The sequence below is a fragment of the Indicator indicator genome, chromosome 25 (genome assembly GCF_027791375.1).
Source record: "Indicator indicator isolate 239-I01 chromosome 25, UM_Iind_1.1, whole genome shotgun sequence".
NCBI lineage: Eukaryota > Metazoa > Chordata > Aves > Piciformes > Indicatoridae > Indicator > Indicator indicator.
In genome coordinates this window covers 305,004-327,500 of record NC_072034.1, presented here as the reverse complement: position 1 = coordinate 327,500, position 22,497 = coordinate 305,004, and the positions used below count along the sequence as shown (strand labels likewise).

General features: G+C 39.0%; 1 protein-coding gene across 1 annotated transcript in view; it reads right to left on the bottom strand.

The window, feature by feature from the left end:
* The window catches only part of LRBA (LPS responsive beige-like anchor protein), a 352,375-nt gene that overhangs the window by 62,425 nt on the left and 267,453 nt on the right, over positions 1–22,497 (bottom strand). The window lies entirely within an intron of this gene.

Here is a 22,497-nt window from a genome sequence, read left to right as displayed (position 1 = left end):
ATGATATAATTAAATGTTTTGACAATGAAACAAAAATTGTATAAATTAGAAAGTCGTTAAAGGTGTACAGTATCTAAAATTCAAATGTAGTGTGACTATAAAAGATTTCTGAAATGCTCCTATAAAACAGAGACAATGTAGTCAACTTTTAAAGAGTGATTTTTTGATTGGGAGACTTTCGGCTACTGTATTAAACTACTATATATCTAAAAAAACTCCCAATGTTATCATTGTGTGAATGCAGTTGCCGAAGATTAAAAGTGTAATTCTATGTTATTTGAGAAAGGCAGGCAGATCACAGAATCACAGAATCGTTTCAGTTGGAAAAGACCTCTAGGATCATCGAGTCCAACCGTCAGTCAAGACTTAAGCAAAAATAGCTGACCTAAAAATATTAAGAGACCAAATTAAAATGCTAAGCAGTACCTTAATTGTTGTTATTTTGATTGTTTCAAAATATAAATCAACATCTGTTACGATGGCTTAGGGGTCAACTAACACAGGCTATGATGTTAATCCTGCCCCTCCAAGGCACTCCGGTTCAGCCTCAGACAACCCTTTGTGCCTGCACAGGCCAGGAGCTGCAACTGCCACTTTTTATCACAGAGAAAGAATCCACAAGGAATGCTGAAAATGGGGTGCATAAGGACAAAAACTAGATGGTGACCATGTCTGTGTTCACAAGGTGACCAAGGGGAACTGGGGGGATCCCTGTTCATGTTCAAAATGGAAACGAGCATGTTAAAAAATCAAATTTTAAAATGGAAACAAATATCTATAAACTATGGTTGCCCACGCTAAGGTCAGTGCAGATCTTTAAACTGCAGTTTCATTATCATTTTTGGTAGTATGTGTACAAAATGTGAGCTTATTGCTAGATTTAAAAGCTGATTGTTTAAATAATCTATAATTATACAACCATTATTTAAACATTAAAGCCTTTAAACAGCTATGTGAAAACATTTAGAATCAACTTTGTAATGCAGCTGAAGAGCACTGTTGTTCTAAAGGAAACTGTAATCCAGCAAAAGGTAACAATGACCAGTTGTTTATAAAACCCACTGAAATGTTTGGGAACTAGTGCACATTCTCATGCTGTGTTTATGTTTCCATTTATCATCCTTCTCCTTGAGAAGATAGCTCCAAAGGAAAAAAAGACTGGGGAACAAAATTTTGTTTAAATTACACATCCAGACGTCAGGTAATTTAACAAATTGAAACAAAAAAGGGATGCCTGTGTATAGCTAAAATCATTATTGCCTTAAATCATTTTTTCCTCTCTCTGAGGGACCCATCCTTGCAGTGTGGTTTATATTTATTTTGTATATTTGGCTTTGCCAAGAACTTCTAGCTCACACGTGAAGAAAAGGAACCAGAAACATAATCAGAATGTAAGAGTATACTGTGAGTAAATGTTACTGAAGTATTGTTAATCAAATAACAGACTCAATCTTTGCTTAAAATATGTATCGCTCCCACTCTTCTCACACTTGTTTTCCACTGTACTGTACCACAATATAATATTACGCCCATAGAAAACAAATTGCTGGCAATGTGACAATCTCAGGACTGGCAGAGCAGGCAAACAGAAATCAGTGACTTACCAAATTGGTCATCAGGAGGATTATACAACTTGGTTACTTAGGCCTGTGGTGGACTGTGTTTCTGAACAGAAATAGCTTTTTTCCTCCCCTACACTCATAAATTACTGAAGCCATATACTTTTCCATAATGACAGATGTGATGGATACAGAGAGTTTGTTTTCCCTCACACCTTTGCTGAAGAAGATTCAAGAAATTACCATTTTGTTTAATCCAGTCTTTGATTTTCACTAGATTCAGTTACCTCTCTGCCTTCCAGCCACCATGGAGTTTGAAAAAATGATTAAAAAACCTGTGAGAATTAAAGCAGAAACAGCTATAGTGCTCCTTGGAAAGAACTTTACCTTAGTCTTATTCTCTGCTTCATTATAACTACAAGAAGTACCTGGGATAACTGCAAATAGTCACATCTGAGAATTATTATTTTTGGGGTGACAATCTGACAGGAGAATTCTTTCCACACACGGATTAGATAGGGTATGCTTGTTTACTACAAAATGATCCAAAGTCAAATTATTATCCCTTACTGGTCCTGTTGTGTTATTGCTGTATTTAATTCAGGCAGTGGCACAGAGGATGAGTAGTGCTGGTTGAGTACATCAGCCTTAATCCAGAATAATTCACATGTTTATTAATGTTATACTAGCAACCATCTGTTAATCCCTCATTTTAAAATGTCCTCAATTCTCCAAATACTATTTCTTCCCCAGGGTGTCAGTAAATTCAAAGTGAACTTTTTAAAATTAAACAAAACATCAAAGTAAGCAGCCAAACTACCCAGGTGTTTTTTTGTTTTGTTTTGAATTAACTGAGTGTGTTCTCCTGCTCCTCCTAGGACGCACATGTACCAAATGCAATCTGTTTGGGAGTATGATTCTGTATCAATATAAATCTTGCTATTGCCACACCATCTAAAAATTGTTGTAAACTGCTCTATAAAACAATTCATTGTAAAGTTTTGGTTTAAAAACACTTTTCTTTCTCTCTCAAATTTCCATTATAGCAATACTGAGAGTCTATCCCAGGGATCAGCTGATGTGGAAATACACACAGGGAAAAATTCTGTCTACCTCAGAAATCTCTTAGACAAAGCCAGGATTCACCACTTGTCCTAACACAAGTTAGGACCATCAGCTAGACAATAACGTGCACTACCCACAACCTTTAGGGCATTACAAATGAAGCACAGAGGATGAACCACCACAAGCTATATTCAGTAGTCCACCTCTTATAAAAAGCACAAATCCAGTTAAATTTGGTCACATGTAGACAAGTGCAGGAATCTCAAAACACTGAACTGCTCCTGAAGGAGTAATCAGGGAACCTTTTAGTGACTTTCCTTAATTGCCTTGCCACTGAGATGACAGAATTTGCTCTCTGTATAATGTAATATAATTCATGCCTTAGATTCTTGTAAATCAGTTACATTAATCCCCGTTTTGATTGGAACATCCACCCTCTCCAGTTTCCTCACATGCAGGCAAACAACAAACTGACCAGCGCCATTCTACAGGCAAGAAGTGGCTTAGGAAAAGGTTTGTCCATTACTACATTTCAGTATTTTCTGGTTTGTAGTCATCATTTAATTGTGGCAATGTTGATGTTATTTTATTAATTAAGCATTTTTGGAAAATGTCAACCTCTAAATGGGAACAAACATGTCAATTGACCCCAAGCCCTAACTGCTAAGGAAATGAAATACTGAAGTATCATAACCTGCAGTGTTAACGGAAATGACAGGCAGAGATTCTGCTACCTAAAACCTCCCCCAAATTTTAAAGGATTTAAATCTCCTGTTTGCCAATTAAAAATAGAATACAATCACAACTAAATAGCCACTTTGGAAATTAATAGAATTAATCATAAAAATCTAAGAATTGGTACCCTAACAATCAGAATCATAAATGCATGTATTTCCAAAAGCTCTGTGGTGGGGTTTTTTGGTAAGTTCATTTTAGTTTGAGCAAGCTCCCCTCTTCTTTGTTACATATTAAATATATACAGGACATAGTCAATAATCTAAAACTTCAATGCCTCCTTTAAAATGTACATTCATCAAAATCCTTAAAGGAGATTCTGGTATAACACAGAAGAGACTGACAAAGACTTTACATGCTTATGTCTCTCCTCCACTGTCCATACACTAACCAGACCATTTAGTTCATTTAGTTTTCCTTTAAAAAAAATACACCAGACCACATTATAAAGCTTTAGCAAAGCACTGCAGAAAATAAGGGAAATGTGCTATGATTTATTAGCCAATTAAATGCATAATTACTGATTTATCCTTCAAATTATGCATGAAAAGCCCTATTGTTGTGAGCCGACATTAAAATTTTAGAGTATGACTCTTGGCAATACTAAAAAACTTCACTGAAAATGAAACACACACATAGAGGTAGAGAGAAGGATAATAAAAATGTTTCACCTGCAAAAAAGAAAGTGTATATATGGTAAAAATCATGATTATCATATGATGAGAGTGAAAACTGGGTTGTTTCCTATTTGATACAACTATGCCTGTTTCTGCCCCCCAAACTGAAAGTTAAAGTATTAATAAAATAGTTTCATGGACATTGGAAGACTAGAAATAATAAAATGTAAACATTTCTTAAAAATCAATTTGTGGTGTTTTTTTCTTTGTTTGGGTTGTTTGTTTTTGTGTTTGGTTTTTTTTTAGTATTGCAATTATCTTATTGGTCCTGAAAGATCCTTAAAATCAGCTTCTGTTTCTAAGTAATTTCTGTTTGTATGTTTTTAAGTCTTGCAGTTCTCTTATCGGTCCTGAGCCAAGGCTATACGTAAGACATTCAGTGTCACACTGTGTACAAAAAGAGAAATGAAGGTCCTTGTAGAAAAGACATTGTATAAAAGCCTGTGACTCAGTTCTGGAGAGAAACTCCATCATCTGCCTTGTGTTTCATCGTTTGCTTTCCAGTTGTTTTGTTGTTACTACATGATAAAATTCCAATCTCATATTTAGTATTTCTTTCTGCACAAAACTTGTGCAGGCAACATGAAAGCAGAAAGCCTTCAAAGGAGGCAAAGGCTAGGAACTCTCCAGGAACAGAGAGCAAGGGTGGGTGCCTAACCATGTAAAACCAGAACATGGTATCCTCTGACTGGGAAAAGTCCTGTCTGACCAGTAACTGTGATCTCGGGAGCAGGGAAGAGGGAGGAAGAGAAGACAGAGACCTTCATTCCTTCAGTAAGTTTACATAAGGCAACCAGGAGGAGGAAAGAGAGGGGCCACAAAAACCACAATTCATTCTTTCCAGTTATGCAAGAGTTAAGCATTGAAAAGCACTGGCAAAAATGTTGGACCTCAAACTATGGGGTAATTTTCATTTCACTAGGATGATGTGAGACTTCAGAGTTCATGTTTCCCCCCTTTTATCCACAGTTAGAAAATTGTTTTATCAACTGATAAGTGACAAAAGCTTAGACTCCTGCAAACTAACAACTTCCAGAGTAATAGCTTAAGGAAAAGCACAAACTATGGCAAAATTCAAGTAAGAAAGCCTGGTTTAGGGAAGATTAAAATTGGAATAACCTCAAAGAAAAGGTTTGCTCAGAATTAGAGCAATTGTAGACTAACATCACTATATAACCTTCCACATAAAACAGCAGGGGTCTCAGATTATATGGAGTGAGACATATACTAACAAACATTTTCAAAGGCCTTACAGCTGCTGGACCACTCAAGGGAAATAAACTGTTTAATACTTCTACTAAAAAAGTGTGTAATTAATAAAAACATGAAAACAAGCAACTAACTTTACATTGAGCCTTAGGTTAATCTCAGCACACACAATATTAAATGCAAATATTACCAGTAGTTAGAATTAAAAACACTTTTCTGTTTCAAAGGGCCTCACTATTTCTATACATACAGCAAGCCTCTCTTTGTTTAATACCTAAATTCCAGAGCCTTCTTCCCCTTTAGAAAATTCCTGACTTTAGACTTTGGTAAAACAAAATTAAAACCAGGCCATACAATCTTTTTTTTTTCCAACTGTGCAAAATAACTCCACATCCCTCTGATTAGACACATCATAACGTAAGAAAGAAAACTAATGTAAGATACCAAAGTATAATTTACACACACACATGAGAATATCTGTAATATCCATCATAAAAGTAAGAGAAAAAAATTTTAAAATTGAGACAAACAAACAAAAGAAACCACAAGAAAAGAAGATTCAAATATTAGGATAAATCCATCTGTAAAACTCCTGAGAATTATTTGTTGTTTTAAAGCTCGTGTGCTGTATTCAGCTTATGCAGGAATCAGAAGGGCTTAAAATACTGAATTCAGATTTGATATTTAACTCTGCTCCCTAGGAAAATAAGCCTGAGGTGCTCAGTTCCTTGGCAGTTCACCTCTTTGTCCATTCCTCCCCTAGGAACATGGAAATCTCTGGCTTATTTCAACAGATTTCAAAGGTGAGTAAAAGTCTCAAAGATAATTTCGTTCGTGCAGCTCTTCAGAATATCCATGGTCAGACACAGACAGGAGACCCCCCCCACCAAGGGAAAGCCAGGCACTATGTATCCTTCATATAAAATCACAAAACTGTTTTGGGTGGGGAAGACCTTTAAGATCATCAAGTCCAGGCATTCTCTAACTCTACGAAGGCTGGGGCTAAACCACGACCCTCAGCACCACACCTCTGCCTTTTTGAAACACCTCCAAGGGTGGGGATGCAGCCATCTCCCTGGGGACCATGTTCCAGTCTTTGAGACCCTTTCAAAAGAAGTTTCTTCTAATATCCAACCTAAAGCTTCTCTGATTCAACTTGAGGTCATATTCATTTGCATGTGTCTCGGGAGCCAGTACAGGCACACTGGCCAGTCCACTGGCAGCCACCACAAGTGGTGGTGCATCTTCAGTTCCAGTGGCATAAGGAATTTTTGGGAGAAGTTGAAGTTTCTGCTAATGGATGATGGGTATGAAGCAAAGGACACACATGTAGGAAAACAGACTTCAGCAATCCTGCTGCTCATTCAGCAACTGCTTACTTTCTCCAGGTAAGTAGATAAGATGAACTTTAAGATGTTATCTTAAAAAGAAGCTGTAACAATAATTTCCAATCTGAGAAAAGTATGAGAGGGACTTCTGACAAAGGCATGCAATGACAGGACAAGGGGGAATGGCTTCAAACTGGAAGAAGTTGGACTTAGATTAGATACAAGGAAGCAATTCTTCCTCATGAGGGTACTGAGACACTGGAACAGGTTCCCCAGAGAAGCTGTGGAGGCTCCAAGCCTGAAGTGTTGAAAGCCAGGTTAGATGGGGCCTTGAGCAACCTGGGCTAGTAGATTTACCCTGCCCGTGGCAGGGGGTTGGGCCCAGATGATCTTTAAGGTCCCTTCCAACTCAAACAATTCTGTGATTCTATGATAATGTTGGAGATCTTCAGAATACAGACTCAGCAGGAGGAGACCCTTTTAAGATGCTTATATTTATATATATATATATATATATACCAGTTTCCTTAGTACTTATGTTTAAGTACTTCATAATATGAAATAACTCTGTCTTTTTTATACAGATGTCCATTATTTTGACTTAAAAAAAGAACATTTATTAAGTTCATCCCAAGAAATTACATGCAAGTGTTAATACTAGAGTTAGCCAAATAAAATGACATATTTTCTAGCTGACTGTGCATTACATCTTTCACCTTCCTAATTAGCTACATACACTGAAAATCTGCAATATTTTTAATTAAGGAAAAGAATATGGCCATAGATGCTAAAATCACAGGCTGTTAAAAACCCCAATGATTCAAGGATTTTGGTAGGTAAAACTGAACTATGGAAAAATCTTTACATGTCCCTTGGAACACTGAGCAGAAATCAGCTTTGTCTCTTCATGTGTCACTTCAAATTCCCAGCCCAGGTTTTGGAGAGAACGTGCACGTTTTTAGGATGGCTACAGCATGCTAGAAAGCTACTGTTCCTATGTATCCTTAATGTGAACCACTCCCTGAAACACTAACTGAACATAAATTAAGAATTTTGTCATTAATTTTCTTTCCCTCTGGAATCTCCAGCACTGAGGACAATGGGGTGTGAAGCCGAAAGCCACTGTATGTTCTTCCACTGCTTTGTGAAATTTGGCATCCATCGGTGTTGTATAAAACGCATTAAAAAAGCAGCACTACCAGTTTTAGCACAAATATTTAAAGCAGTTCAGTATAAACTTTATGTCCAAATAAAGTCTACTAATATCCAGCAAGCAGTGGTGCAGCTGCCTTAGCTCACATAACGTTTCACACATGGAAACCAAGATGCAAGATTACCTCATTTATGGTAACACTCATAAACTACACAGTACACAGTAAACATGTCTGCCCAGCAAATTAAAATATCACTGCACTATGCAGCAGCTGAAGCTATCCAGAACCTGTTTATAATCCAATAGAAACAGAAATTTGTCTTCAGTTCTAGAAACAGGAGGGGAGGGGGAGGAATCAAAGTCTAAGTAAAATAAACTGCGCTGCAAGTGTCACTTGCCCCAAGACTTCCTGCTTCCCACAAAAGACATGCACCCATTCTGAAGATCAAAGGTCATGGCTTTACAATAGAATACATTGTAAATAGCTTTAAAATAATTGAATACAACTGCAAACCAAGGACTCATTTATAGCTTGCTAGGAAAAAAAAATATAGCTGTTTTAAGTCATTCCAGTATATGAACTGAAACCTGCATTATAAAACTGCATCTGCTTCAAAACTCCCAGATCACCACCTGCATACCAGTTGGATTCGGTCATTCCACAGCCATCTAAATAATGAAATACCCTTGAGTAAATTACATGCCACTGCTGTTTTGATTATCTTGCAAGATGTCTGGAGGAGCACTGAAACTGGCCACACCTGCTGCCACAAGGCTGGGTGCCCAGCAGCTCTGCTGGGACTCAGTCTCACTCCCAGAGAGCTAACGACCACTTACTCTGTCTGTGGCAGCAAGCAGCGACACAAGCGCTGGAAATAGTCACCTGTGAGATGATTTATGCCTCTGTGCTGTGCTCATCACACTCAGTTTACTTCTTACACACCTGTCTAGTCACTGGGATTGTGACTTTCTAACCAGGGGGATGGCACAACGCTCTCTTCCGTTCTGACAGCTTGCAAGAGGCAGGCTTACGTGCCTCAAACAAACCGGTGTTTACCCTGTGCCAGCATGTCGTGTGTGTGAGCATGAAACCTGAGGGTAGGGATGCACTTACTAGTCATTTGTACCCACCTGCTCTTCTTTTTAATCCACTGCAATATTTGCTGAAGGAGTAGGGCTATCAGACATCGATGCAACCACATATTCCTCTCCAACTCAACAGGCTCATTTTTATTCAGTAATAGAAAAGGCCTCACTTCTGAGCTGAAACAACTCAAAAATTGTTTGCAAAATGAAGATGCACAACACATAGCTTACAATTTATTATAGCTATTTTTACAGACCACAGACTCACAATTTACAATCAGCACTATTTTTCACCCAGCCAAAGCGGCTGTGTCACACAGGTCCACACTCAGTATCTTCAGAGTGATGATGGTTAACAAAAGCTCCTCTTTACATGTCCAAACCCCTGCACAGCTTTTAATGAGACAACTCTGTGAAAACAAACTTATCACCTGAAAGTGATGTTTAGTAGGACTTATCTGGCATGCAATCTGTCCCATATTAGTAAAACTCAAACACCCTCCCTTCAGGGCATAATAAATTTGGAAGTTTGTCAGGATTTGTTAATGTATTTACTATCTCCCCAGGATTAAAGGCAGGAAATAATTCCATGATATTTACTTCTCTCTGCTGTTAACCTTCGTTACCTCTATTAGACTAGCAATTACAGCCCCAGTAACCCATAATCACTAGCCACAGCTAAAAGACAGTTCATCACAAGACTGACTTGATGCTCATTTTAACAGTGACACGTGAACAATTAACTGCTGCCACCTCCTTAAATCAGGGGGTTTCAACCTGTGGTTTGCAGATGCCTTTGCTCTAAGGACTACTTCTAAAAGACCACAAAGGGTAATTAAGGAAAAGTCTTGGCTTACTGTCAGTCAGCTTGAATCTGCTACCGAGGAAAATGTGCCTTCAATGGAACATTTATGAGGTCCCAGAATAAAGCACGCTGGAAAGTCACTGTTGTAGATCTTTTCTTATGCAGCCAAAACAGACCTTGGATTTTTTCACAATAGTTTTGACCTTTCAGCTGCAGCAGGTGATGAGTTTTCCCAACGAAACTGAAAGTCTTACCGATCAGGAATTCCAGGGTAATGTGATGTCTGGTGAAACATTCACCTCTGTAGGCAGGGTCTGACAGATTCATTATCTTTGTTTCAGTTCCTCTGTTCTAGCAGTGTTTGTGGCCATTAATAGAAGCCTACAGAATACTTCTGCACAATAAAATAGATTTAATCCAAGAAAGCAAGTTTCTGACAGCACAAGTCTCAGAGTACCCTCTTTTGCCCTGTTGCACATTACTTATTCTGAGTGATAAATTCCAGATTTTTCCTAGAAAAAGCCAAAATCCTTTATGTAGACTACTGCAAATCATCCACTGTCACCTAAAAAGTTTCTGGTCTCTCTTGAAAAGGCATATAACCAAATCTTTCCCACCTTTTTCCATCAGAATAAACCAACCTCACATCCTCTACAAGAAAAAATACAATCTACTAAACCATACTTCTATTTGTGTTCTTGTACTTCTAACCGATTATAGTAAAAGGATTAAGTATATTGAGTACTTTGCCTTAGTTAAAGAACAAGGCACAGGAAATGTCCTATCTAAGAGGAAATATTACTTCCAAATCCCGAGAAATATACTACCTTTTCTTTTTTGGCAATGCACTTTGTTAGCACACTGGCCTTCAGAGCAATCTTCTCTTTCCCTACCATTTCATGGAAGGCCAGATGATCATACTGAACACAAACAAACTGGTATCTTTATGTAAGCAAAAAATACGTAATATTGAAAATCCAGAGTCTCTTTATCGTGTCATGGAAAGACAGGTAAGATCTGCATCAGAGCCCCTCAGCCTTTGCACATTGTGACTCCATAAAACAACAGCAAAGAGCTTCATCTTGCCTCCTTTCCAGAGAAAAAGAATGGTTATGTTATTTTTCAAGATGCCAAAAAGAGAAAATACTTTTGTGTTAACCTTACCTTTAAATCAAACTTTAAAGCTGCTTAGCTCTGCCATCTAATTCAAACTACACCTTTTTTGACAAGTACTCATTAGTCAATCCATACTTTGTTGGAGTATCCAATTTGATACAACAATTTTTCAAATTGTGATTAGTTCTGTGATTATTTTCAGCATATTTCATGGTCAAGGTAAGATCTGTTGAGGTTTCAGCTTCAATCCTGCCTGAGGTGGTTCCTGCCTTGTCACACTATTTTTAGCCACTCATTCTTGATACCCAGTTGTATAAACACAACTATTTGTTGGGCTGAACACCAAAGCAAATGAGAACTGACCCAAATTAAAAGCCACATTTTCTCTTTCCTTTCAGAATTTACAGAATGTTTCATACTCTGAAAAATGTTACCTCCTAATACTTTCAAAAGAGACAGCCATAATTAGTAGGGATGATAAATTGTTAAGCTTCTCTGCATTTATGAAGTAGAAATAATAGCTTTCTCATCACAGAAAGATCATGTAACAATAAATGTATTAATGCTTGTGGATGACTTGGGTACTACAGCGAATATGCTGTCTTCAGATTAGCATTCAAGCACCGTGCAATAAATAGGGTTTGAAGCTCTGTAAATGTAACAGGATGGAGAAAAGACCCTGCTGAGTAAATTAGCACATGAGCCCTTTTCCTCTTGTAGACTGAATACAGCCAGCAGAAAAATAACAGCATGAGATCATTTAATTAGAGGCTATGTGTTAAGGCATAAGGTAAAGGGAAATGTATCCAAGGGATACAGCACAGTTTCTATTCTGGTTTGCTTCTGGAGTACTTTAAGTCCATGAACTTACCTGCAAAGAGAGCAACTACTTCAGTTGTACAACACAGTGTATGAACATGTCTCTATGCAACCTGCAGTTGATTTCTACACTCAATGAAAACCACAAAGCAGTAGGTGGTGTAGAATCAGAGTTCTGAAAGAATTCACCACCAAAATACACTTTCTTAATGTTTTCCTATTGCTGGTTTTGTGGAAAGGCCCTTCAGCTACCAAAGCCAACAACTGAATGATGTGAATTCAGACATGGAATGACTGTAAGGTCAACACATGACCGCTGAGCTCTCATGACCCCAAATTAAGAGGTATTAGCCTCTATCTACTAATCCTTGGGTCACAAACGTACAGCCTTGCTCCAAGAACTTTAAAAATTCCTGAAATTTGCTTACACCCCAATGCTTGGAAGATAGAAAGCTAATATGCATGAAGTGATCAGATAAGTGAAAGGGGCAATTCTGTTCTCAAACACTGTATTAAAAATGCCATGTCTTTGAGTCACCTTTTCTGTTAATGAAGTCCACTATGATTTTATAGTCAAGTAAAATAAGCACCTTCTGGTAAGACTTTAGATTTCACAGATCCTAACATTTCAAATCCAAACCAGAATTTTAAAGGACAATGAAAAGACACTACATAGCACTAGCCTTAGTGGCAAATGCATTCAGAAGGTGCAACTGGGGTTATCACACTACATGGGACCCACCAATTAAGTTCTACATTTTGGCAGGGTGACTTTAAACTATGGAAGACTGTAAGTTTTATCATTTTCAGTGTTTTCATATCATGTGTAACATGTAAGAGGCTGCAACAGTCATTCTGTTGGTAAAATTACATAAAGGCTTTTACTACACAAAGGCTTTTGCCATCATGCCATGTTTTATGTCCAGAACTGACCTGTTCAAATTAACATTTACATTTCCCATACTGATTTGTTACAAGAATTGCAGATTTTTAAAAAGAAGATAGTTTAGGAATTAGTCTGTTTTGGAAACCAAAGAATTTGCCTTAATCTAGCCAACACCAGATCTCATGACAAACATCAGATGTAATATATGAACTAAGATTTCAGGGAGGTATCAAATAGAATTCATTTTTAGGTTCCTGAATTAGGATCTCCATGTAATCATTGGAAACTTTAAAGCTGCCTTAATTTATTGATCCCTCCCATATTCCTGTGATTTTGGTATCCACAAGGAGTAACTCAAAAGGCCACAAAACTCATCCGGCCACCCTTGTGTAGTTTCTCGTTATTTTGCTTGTGAAATTCTCTGCTTCTCTGCCTGTATCACAGCTTTCTGCCACTAGGTTCCTCTTTCACTATTCTTGTGCCACCACCTTCTGCAGACAGCGATCTTTGGACTTGATGCAGTTCATAACTGGTCCCTGGCAAACACAAATTCTGGAGACTACTTCCGTTGGGATTTTTTCTTTATTTACTCTCTCACTTCTTATAAACTGTGTGATAAAACAAGAAGGAAAAAGTGGACTCTTGCAAAGATGTGTGATTAAGAAGGAAACATCCCTCTCTAGGGAACTCCATGGCTCACTTCAGGGAATGCCAAGGGAATACATTCCTTAACTTCCTTCTGCATTGAGACTAACTCCTATTAGGGAAGTGAGAGAACTGACATGTAACAGAGATGGCCATCTGGAAGACCACAGAGACCCAGCTCACCAGGCAGTTTTATCTGATCCTCTAGCAGGCTTGCCCATCACCAGCTCAACCAAACTGGGGATAACGGTTCTATAAGCTGCAGCAGCAGAAAGGTTTGTAAATCAAACCAAACCCAGCAGCATTTATGTCATCAGATATAAAATGCAGCTATCAAGACTGTGTTGATCTAGCCAGAAATAAAATTGACCCCTGAGTATGTGGAATTCACTCACAGTGCACAGCCCAGCCCACAGCAGGCTTCTACCTAACCACAGTGTCACAGTGGTAGATGAAACACTATGTCAGCACACTACATACACCTTAGCTATAAGGGCCTAGAGATGGGTCACGGTCAGGTTAGATGACATGTGCCATGGGAGGAATCTCAACACAAAGCAAAATTTTCCATGAAGTGGTCACCTGTGGTTGGAACAATAGAACAGGAACTTCTCACTACTTTTGGGGGAGAAACATCCAAACTCCAAAGATTTCACCTGAATATTGCTGTCTTCTACACTTCTTCTAAAGCACTAACGTGTACAGGGCAAACTGTGACTGGGACAGAGTTCAATAAGCAAGTGTAAAGCCAGAGAGGAACCCAGTCTGCTACACCTCTGAGAATGGCTGGGATCTGTCCACAATAGCAGTCAAACCAGGCTTAGAAAAGGTGAGGTGAGCTATGTTTGGATGCAGCTTTGGAATGGATTGTGATCATAGCTTCATTCTGGTGTGCACACAGCCCGAGGGTGAATGCGCTTCCGTCAGTCTGAAGGGAGGATGTTGACAGTGCAGACATCCAAGTCCACTGCACTATGGCTAGTTCAGCTCCTTTTACTATCTCAAAGAAAGGTTTAGCAAATTAATTGGCTAAAAATAAAGCGGCCCTATCAGAATAAGCAGCAAAATTTAATTTTTAGTTCATTTAAATCAGTTTAGGCAAAATATACTAACAATCTACTGTTAAAAAAGTTATTCTGTGATTGATTATGAAAGCAGAGAACACACCAAGAGTGAGCAACTCTTGGAGCATGCTCACACCATCTTCCATTCTTAATCCGCATTACAAAGTTCTTTTTCTGCCTCAGAAAGCAGATGGCAAGAGATAATGTCAGTAACAATTAGGAAGCTTCACTGCCCTTAAGGACTCTTCTGCTATACACTTGTAAGACTTATTTTTTTAGGAGATACTTAGAGACAGGATCCTCTGCACTATTTTATTCTAGGTATAATGTTTGGAATATATCCCCCCACCCCCAAAAATTACACAGGGTTTGTTTGTTGGAGGTTTAGTCTGTTAACCAATGGAGAATGTTGCCTTTTTTATTAATTAAACATGAAGAGATTATAAATGAAAAGTCCAACATTACTTTGTACATCACAAAACTAAAACCATTTGTGTTGCCTGATACTTTTAATCAACTTCCTCTAAACTACTTGCATGCTGCTGAACCTTTCACGGTTTTATGAACCATGTTTAACTCTCACTAACTTGGATTACATCCTAAATTTCTTCTTAAATTGAGGCTTAGAGAAATTCTGCCTATTTGGACGAGGACAAACACAAGGACCTCACAAGAGTATATATCATGTCGCTTTATCTATGCAGGATTTTGTTTGCTTATGTCCTATTTGAATGTCTGTTGTATTTTTTGCTACTATTAGTATCTTTAATCTTCCTTTACAAGCTGCTGCTTTTTATTAACAACACTAATCTACCTAAACAAAATCCAAAGAGGAAATAAAACTTCATAATGGAAAAAACCTGCTGAGGGATAGAGATTTCATATGACGACTATGTCGGAGATTCATCTTGAAACTTTAGTATTTAAGATAGACAAAGGAAGATTACTTCCAGAAAGAAGTAAGACAGGCTAGATTGGTTCTAGAGCCTTCTTTGAGTAACATAAACATTAGCTTTCTGTAGAGATACCGTCCAACATCCTCCTACAAAGCAGATATACCTGTCTGCTGTTGCTCATTAGAGCTCCTCTTTGCCTAAGCTACTGTGCCTCAGATTTGCTACAGATACTAGCAGATGAGGACTCCCTAACTTATTTCAGGCAAACTGGACTAAGCTGGACAGCTAAAACATGTTTTAACTATTTAAATTAACCTGGAAAGGATCATGTGAGTGCAAGCATGAGAAATTCTAGCTCTAGTGGGTTTATTAATAGCCCTCCATTTCAGAGGGTACCTTCATGTTTTGAAAGCAGCACAATTATTAGAAAAAAATTCCTTACAATGAGCGTACTGAGACACTGGAGCAGGTTGGCCAGGGAGGTCATGGACACCCAGTCCCTAGAGGTGTTCAAGGCCAGGTTGGATGGGGCAGCCTGGGCTAGTAGAAAGTGTCCATGCCTATGGGAGGGGGTTGGAACTGGATGAGCTTTGAAGTTCCTTCCAACCCAAACCATTCTGTGATTATACTGGTTTAAATGGCAGAGTATAAGGTGTCTGTAGCTATTAGAGAATGAAACAAGGAAATGAGAACTGGTCTTTTACTGCATTTGGTTATGTAGCGACTACATACCTCATAATTTTTCTAATGCAGGTCAACAGATCAGCAAGTAAGTACTTAGAGGGCTACCTTGCAACTGGCATATGTGTCTTTTGAACTAACAAAAATTGATAGCTAAAATTACAACCCAAGAGATTTGGGGTTGCTTGAATTACTTCCAAAAGAGAAACTGGGAAAGGAATTCACAGTCTTTGATTGTTTAAGGTTAGACCAACCATCTGACCGAAGAAACCAACTGCCCAGCACGTTTATTACTGGGGTGAGCATGACCTTGATTGTCAATAGCCTGCATTTGTTTCGCTAAATACATTCTCCTGCTTGACTGATGGGCTAGAGTTTGGCCTCTCCTTAAACCAAAAGGGCTACACCTGAACTCCCAGTTAAAGGGTAACAACTGGCAGATGTGAGGGAACATCTAGCAGGAGCTTGATGCTGAGCAGATGGGCTAGGGTGCAGCAACCTTTTCCATCAGTTTCCCCCCACTGCTTTGCCAGAAGCGCATAATCCTCAGGAGCCTGACACTACACTTCCTCCAGCAGCAGGACGATGCTCCCTGCAGAGTGCTGAGCTGCTGCAGTTAAGCTAATATCAGAAACACAGCTAACTAGAGCTTGCCTGACTAGACGTGCCCACACTGCTGACTGCTGTTTAGTGAGACACCAATTCTGATAGAGAAAATAGTGTAAGATGTTTCCTATCCAAAAATGTTTGTCATTGCACTGTGCTGCAGCTAACTATGCTGCTACTTGTGCCCAGTGCCACCACCAGCAGAGCAAGAATGTAAATCAGGTCTCTAAAATAGTAAGCTGGCTTGGAAGCAAGGCTTTTCCAGATCATCTCAGTGATCTAGTTTTGTGTACAGCCTCATGATCAGACACAACAGACATGGGGCACTGCGGTGAGGGATAGGAAGAAGAGATGCAGGACTTACTTTATCTACACCCCTGCAAGTCCCATGTGTTTTGGGACTCTGTTGTCAAGATTTTTTTTTTCTATAGAGCCAGATGATCTCTTGTACAGGACTAAAGCATCATTAGTTTTATACAGTCAAGGAAAAAATACTTCTATTTATTAGAGCAAGAAGAGGTGAGTACTGTTTCTCTCATGAAACTCTCATCTAACTCTCTAGGGCTTGCCTTCACCACTGAATGCAAGGTCTTCTCTTTCATATGACAGGTTTTGTACTGCCTAAGGAACCAGAGCTCTTATTCACATAAACTTCCACAGTCTCTTTGAGCTTCCTAGTGTTGCTCCTGTTCCTGAGTCTAATTACACACTGTTTGAGAAATATTACCTTGTACCAAAATTTAATTTTTCCTTTCATGAATGACTTTACATCTTCATGTTGTAAAACAGAGAATGTCACCTCCTGCTTGCATCTTCTCAGTGCTATTCATTATGCTGTATGCTTTGGTATGCTCGCTTTTATTCTCCTCCTTTCTAGGAAGAAGAAACTCCCCATACAAGAGCTTTTCCTGCCTCCAGATCACTGTAAGAAGCTTTCTCTGTACCCCAGATGGTTTCAGCAACATTACTGTTCCTCATCCCAGGCTTTCAAATGGTGGAGCCTCGCCAGGGAAAAGCACTGAAAGCAAAGCCTCAGCTGACTCTTTTTGTGTCCTTCCATGTAGGGCACTGATGGCCATGTTTTCTCAACTCCTCCCCTACTTCAGCTGAAGACCACAAATTCTCAGTCTGTTTCTCCACAGCTCCACGTATGCAAACATTACCAAAGCCTCCCTTTATTTTCCAGCACTCAGGATGGCAACTCCTCTCCATTCTGATGGTATTACCATTACTTTGTTTAGAACAAGCTACTCATTACATTCAGATTTAGCAGCATATTTTTACATATGACCTATAAATAAACTCTAGACAAGAGTGAAATCCAACACTGCCACATCCTAGCAGGTCTCTCACCAGCCTGTGCTGCTGTATGGAAGTCCTGACCATCACCACTTCTCACCTCAGAGGCAGAACAAGTTGCAGTCTCCCTGAAAGGCAACTTGCAGTCACAGACTGGAACCTTCAGTAAATCCAGTAAGAAACAGCCATCACTTTCAAACTTCTTTTTCTCCTTTACCTGTGCTGAGCCTGTGATGCAGTATTTCCACATTAATCAAAATTCTTAATACATTTCCACCAATATCCCACAGAATGCCAGTGACAGGCAGTGCCCAGGCACAGCATTCGGGGAACAGACCAACAAGATGGACAGATTTAGTGAACACCTGTTCAATGGGGCAGTGGCTCCAGCACAATCGTTTCCCACTTCATTTCACACAGTAATAACTTGAACATCCTCCTCAGCCTCGCTTCCAACCAGTTCTACAACACCAAACAACAAAAGAGCAGAAAGCAAATTTAACTGCTGAGACTGATTCCAACCAGCTTTTGGGGATAACACCAAACGTCTTCCTTGATGTTTTAAAACTGTATGTGCTCAAACTGCCTTCTCATTTGGCTTTCAGGCTCTCTCCCAACTGCATATCATTCTCCCTCAGATTTCAGTATTTATCCTGGCTAGGATAATTTATCTTAGTTTATTAGAAAATCTGCATTTCTCTTTACTCTCTTAATGTCCATTATTTTAGTTTAGGCTTCATTTCCTTTTGATTCTTCTACACTCATCCTGGCTTTTTTTTATTATTTATTTTAGTCTCATTGACTAACTCTTTAGTCTTCCTCCTGCTCACCTTGTTTAGCTTTAGCCTTCTCTGAGATAAGATGCACTCCAGACAAATTCATAGTGTCATAAGAATTAGCAAGTAATTTCAACACTTTTTAGAATGTGAACGGTTGGAGTACTGTTTAAGATTTTACTGTGCTTACAGTCTCAAAGCCCAGAGTTTAGCTGTCATTTCAATAAAGCAACCTGTATCCCACTTAGAGATGGTAGGATCACAAACAAGATATAGTGAAGGTACTATTATGGAAAAAAGAGATTTTACAGACTCTGCTTTCCGTTCCTGCTTACATAACAAGACTGGACATCTGAGGTTTTGGCTAACAAATGACACACTAGCTAGGTACTATTTTCATTGAAAAGGCAAAGTTTCTTTACATCATGATGTTTGCTTCTTACTGTACATTAAACTTGTCCTACAGATGCACCTCTCCTGTGTAGTGCATCACAGGCAAACTCCATCTACTACTATTAACAGATTTTGATGTGTTATGAAACCAAAACTGAATGCTTTCAGCATTTTTCAGACAAGCTCTATTCAGAGGCATGGCTCAAGTTCACTTCATTACCTCCTCCATACACTTGAACAAATTTGGCTTCCTTTGTATAGTAGTCTCCCTTAGATACAAAAGGAAGTAACACTTTTGTTGCATATATATTTCATGAGTTACAGGATCATTTTGGCGGGAAAATAACTTCAAGCTCATCCAGTCCAACCATTCTCTGACTCTGCCAAGGCTGGTGCCAAATCATGTCCCTCAGCACCACATCTCTGCCTTTTTCAAACACCTCCAGGGATGGGGATTCAACCACCTCCCTGGGCAGCCTGTGCCAGGCTTTGAGAACCCTTTCAGGGAAGAAGCTTATTCTAATATCCAACCTAAACCCCCCCCTGGTGCAGCTTGAGGCCATTTCCTCTTGTCCTGTCTCTTATTAGGGAGAAGAGACCAACCACCACTGGCTCAAACCTCCAAGAGAAATACATTTACCTCTGCTATAGTTTTTGTTTAAAGATTTCTGTATCCAAAGAGCATCTAAACATCTATTTATTTATACTCTTCCTTTCTCAGTGTAATTCCCATTTCTTTTTCCTATCTGTCTCAGAGAAACATGGGAGAACAAAAAAATAGTTGGGTATTTTCTTTTTATTAGGCACCAGATCAAGTTAGCACTCTCCCCTTTGTTCACGTCCCAATGCCCTACAAAATCATAACTTTGAAGTAAGAAAGTGAAGATGTAGTAGGATGTTGCAGTTGGGATTTTCCTGGGTTTTCAGAGGGAGGAATTTTAGTTGTCTCATTTCAAAGTTTTGGGGTTTTTAACTCTTATTCAGCTAATCCTATTTCCTTCTAAGCTAATAGGAATTCTTATTACATACACACATATATAAAGTAATGGAATTATACAACAATAAAATTATTGTCAACTGCATCTGTGTAAGCAGAAAAATATTTTCAGATACCTTGGCAGTTGTTCTATAGCACTAAGTGTAATAACGAGCTTTAGAGGTATAGAATAAGGTTTCAGAATTGTAAAAACCCAGCCACTTTCTAGATTGTCCCAGAGGAAAACATTCCACCCCTCCCCTGATTTGTGCTATTAGAGAACACTGTGCTAGCACAAACTAATACAAAGTACCAACTATATGCAGAAGCAAACCAGGCATTTCACACTTCTTTGTATTGCTCAGAGTGACATCCCCATGCTATCATTTAGCTCATCAGGACATTCCATCAATCAAACCCCAGTTTTAATTACACACCATTCTGGTTTTTCTCTCAGAGCAAATGGGGAGGGCGCCCAGTGCCCTATTTCAATTAAAATACATACTTTCTAGAATTAGAAATAGGTTGAGAATGACTTTTAAACCAGCTCTGAACCCCTGCTACTGACACAGTACTGTACAAGCTGTTATTATGCACTGTCCTACATATCATCTGCTCCCTGTGCTGGTCTGTTCCAGAAAGACAGACAGCTGCAACACTATATCCCTGCTCAACTTGAGAACCATCTGACTTTAATTGTAGCACACAGCTTGATGTGGGACTAGTTATGAGAAGCCAAAGTATCACACTGTAATAATCTGGAAAAGCAGAAACCTGCCAACACAAGGCTGCAAACAGGGGCTCAGGCTGTCTGTCTGGCTGACGGGCTGCAGGAAATATGATTAATGAGCAAGGTATAATGATATCAGGAACCCGATTAGCACCACAAAAAGGTCACAGATCAAAGCAGTATGCATTTCATGAGCTCCAATCCTTGTAGCAGATCTGTGGTCTTAAGGAGGTAAACTGAAATGCAAAGAGAAAAAATATCTGTTTGATAGCTTACCAAACGAGCACTTAAAATGCTATAATCACTGTTTTGTCTGAAGCAGCAAGCAGTAAAGAAATATTAAGGGCATGTATCAGCCCATGGCATGTTGTAGCAAGCTTTTTTTGATAGTATTGGTGAGGAATGGAGCTTTGAGTGTTCTTCCTAAGCGCACCTATTTGACTGAAAAATCAAACAATGCTGTTGGTATTCAATCCACTAAGTATTAACAACAAAGAGCAATTTAATATCTGCATACAATTTCCTCAGTTTTTATTCATTGCAAAAGCAGTAGATTCCAGAGGGCATCATCCACTATCATCCAGGACCACCACAAGGTTAACTGCATCATACAGAAGCAGTGAGCAGGATTCACTGGCTCAGAGGTTTACATTTAATGCCACCAGACTGCCCAAACCTGGTATCTGTTACAGCAGGAGGATCAGGGACCCTACAATGTCACCAAAAGGCATAGCACACATCAATAAACCCTGTCCCATTTCATCATAGTTGAAAATTGTACGTGCCTGTAAAGTTCTTCCTTGATAAAACTCTAACTTGCGGCAACTTTTGTATGTTCCTTCAGTATTCCACCTGACAAGTGGCACTGCTAGATCTGCTTCCACAGCAGAGCTACAAAGGCAAGCAGACTACTAGCAAAATCTTTTGATTAGATTTCAAAAGTCACACTCACTAGTGAATAATTACTTGGAGGGGGAAAAAAGTATATGAGAAGGAACCATTTTTACACAGTAAATCTGATATTTACATGAGAAAAGGTGAGTGAAATGAAGGAAGGGACAAAGTAATTTTAATCTTCACAATACAAAAGTACAAAAGTTAATATATTGTTGGTTTCAGATCACTTTTGGAAATGAAAGTTTTGGAGCACTTGCCTCTGACCTGCTTTTCTTTTCGGATTTGACAAAATAAAGATGTGCTCATTGTAGACTGCACATGCAAATAAAAAAAAAAAGTACATTTGGAATATGGAATGAGATCATTGCTCTCTACCAGAAGACTTTAAAGGATTTTACATTTTGCACCCAAGAGTTTAAGAGCAATAATCGAAGTGCAGCTGCTTCCTGCAGACGATGCACTTCATCCTGAGAACATAGTCAAAGTGAGAGGTATCAGAGAGCTGCAAGGAAGGCAGACACTGGAGCAGAGGCTTTGGGAAATGATGGAAGACTGAGGGAAGGTTAGGTCAGCGCCTACAGAGAGGTGAGGGTGAGAAGAGCCTGGCACCAAGGCTAGAAATGAGGAAAAGAAAATTAAGAGCCAAAATCTTAGAAGAGGAGGAAGCAGGATATAGAGAATAACTTCACAGTGGGGAAAGCCAGATCCCTAAGTAATAGAATCGGAAGTTGTTTCATGCAAAAGCTAAAATCCAACAGTTGTGAGAGATCAAGGCCACAGGCTGTCTTTGGCTAGCCTGCTTTCAGAGCACAGCTTTTCATTTCTGAGCTTATCCTGACTCAACAAGGCACGCCAAGCTCAAAGAGGTGTCAGGCTGCCTCCCAAACCTCTTACCTATCAGCACAGCTGTAACATCAAAAGTTGCATTTGAATCTAGCTTACCAAGGAGTCCTGCCAAATACCTCATTTCAATACGATTTGCACATACTTCTGTATGATGCAAAACACTAAATTAACCTCACAGAATTTGTGATTATTATGGTGCACCTGACAAATGCTTGCAGAAATCTAGGCCAAAGAACATTTCTGAAGACCA